Raw genomic sequence first — 2,350 nt, 5'->3', positions numbered from 1 at the left:
GAGTCACGGCTCTGGCTGTTCAGCAGTCCCTACCCTGCCTGTGAAGGCTATGTTCTGCCATTACGGGTTTTAAATCCTATGCCAGCTGAAAATGTCCAACTCTATCTGTGAGCCACAGTGTGACAGTCCCTTCTGTTTATAATAGTGATCTCCTTGAGAAAGATGCAATATCCCCATGGAGTCTTGTTCTAGCGTTTGCTTTCCTTAGAGGAGCAGCCAACTCCTCCTCCGTGCTCAGCTGGACACCTACAGGGAGGGAAGCAGGAGGGGCAGGTGTCATCTCTTCCTCACACTTCAATAGGACAAAGGCAAAGCTTAGCTAAGGGCAACTCTGGGCTTGGATGCTGTTTCCCAGAAGTCTCTGCAAAGCTTCAGACTCCTCAGATGACATCAGGAACATGGGTTTACTACAAGAAGTCCAATCAGAAGCCAACAGGTGATTTCCACTTAAAACAACTGCCCCCAACAATGTGCCCCTTTAAAGAAATAAGCCAGAATAACATAAGGTTAATAAAGGCTTTAATGTCTCTCACACACTCACCAAAAAAACAAAACTATATAATTTAAAAAGGAATCAAAAACATGGAAAAATCATAAAGGATACAGAGGAACAGTTCTGCTAAAACACAGATAAAGTGCCATTCCATACAACACCAATCATCAGAACCAGAACTCACTCTGAACACAAAAAAGCCACCTCACAAATAATGTGGCCAAAGCTGCCAACAAACCTGGGAGTGTTTCCCTCTCCCAGGCATGAAGAACTGCCACCAAGAGGCTAGGGAAGAGTGAGGAGCAAATGGGAAGAGGAAAGGAAGCTAGGGACAGATGCATACACCCATGGCAGTCTCCCTCTTGCCCACTTATTCAACATGTCTGTTCAGACAACTGCCCTTCTTTGTTCTTATATCTGGCTTGACACACTTGAATCCTGACCCAGACTCTCATCCACCTTTCTCTTAGGCTTGAGGGACTGTCTGTAACTTTTAAGTCCATTGTCACTAAAGTGTTCATTCATACGGGCACACCTACAATTAAAACCTCTAAACCTTAGATACACAGCACACGGAAAGGAAACAATTTACCAGTCATGTATGAATGAGACAGACTTCCTTAAATCTAGTAACCAAAGCAAAACACAAACTGAGTCTACTTTGGTGACAGAGAATAGAGTCTACTTCGGTGACAAGAGAATAATCCTGTTACAAAACTCCCATGATGACAATCAGTTACTTTGTTGAGGTTTTCACTATTAGAGCTTTTACTAAGAGTCTTAGTTCATCAAGGAGAGAGAAAAATGTGTAGTTTACTATTAGCACCTAGAGTTAACCAACCTGTAAGCACTACATCTTAAAATGTAAATACATCTACACCTGCTGTGTCTGCTACTGAGCTGTTTAGGTTAAGCCTGATCATAGAAAGTAGGCAATCAACTTGGAATCAGAATATAAACACAATTCATGGATTTACTTATTCTTCCTGCTGGGCCGTAAATTATGAGCATGTGTATACACGCCTACACCTACAAAACAAGAGTCCAGCCTCCCCACATGCCTAAATGATAGTCTTGGCTACTAAAATAAACAATATCAACATCCAGCCTTTTAACTCTGTATAATACAGGGCTAAAACCGCCCCCCCCCCCGCAAAAAAAACCCCCAAAACTTTAGTTTATCTTCTCATCCAAAGAGTTTTGGCTAAGATCCAAAGATTGCAGAGTACTAATTGCTATGGAATTCCAGGTCAGTCATTTAACGTGACCACACACTTGGCATTTTACACAGAAGGTTATTATGTAGACTGAAGGGAACTGATACCTCTGCTCTAGTAACTTGTCCCTTCTAGCCCAAAATGTTAACTGCTCTCAATGTAACTCTGGGATCATGGTTAAATCAATACAGTCTAGGTGAAATCGCCATTTGGAGTCAAATGGGAAAATTAAAAGAATGAAGAGAAAGGCTAACAAGGCCACAGTATGGGCAGAATGTATAATTCAAGTCCTAAGTTGTAAGTAGTAACTTATTTTCAACTAACAAGTCCTGCCCAAGACATGAAGGTCAAACCAACCAGGTTCTGTGCCACATGCACATAAGCCATGAAAACAACTCCAATTTGGCTGTTCAGGTTATTATTTCTGTTTTCCTCCATGGTGTACTGCAGATCTCACATGGAACATAATCATCAACAGTTCAAAGTTCTCCAAGGCAGAGACGGCAGCGGACAATGCTAAAGCTCACAATCACCACTGCACTTGAGATAATCAGTTACTTTCAAGCAAAACAAAACAAAACGAGGCTCCTGGTAGAAGTGAAACAACACAATTTAAAGTTCTTTTTTTTTTTTTTTTTTT

Source organism: Microtus ochrogaster, linkage group LG4 (assembly GCF_000317375.1).
Source record: "Microtus ochrogaster isolate Prairie Vole_2 linkage group LG4, MicOch1.0, whole genome shotgun sequence".
In the NCBI taxonomy this organism is placed as follows: Eukaryota; Metazoa; Chordata; class Mammalia; order Rodentia; family Cricetidae; genus Microtus; species Microtus ochrogaster.
This window is presented reverse-complemented; position numbering follows the sequence as displayed.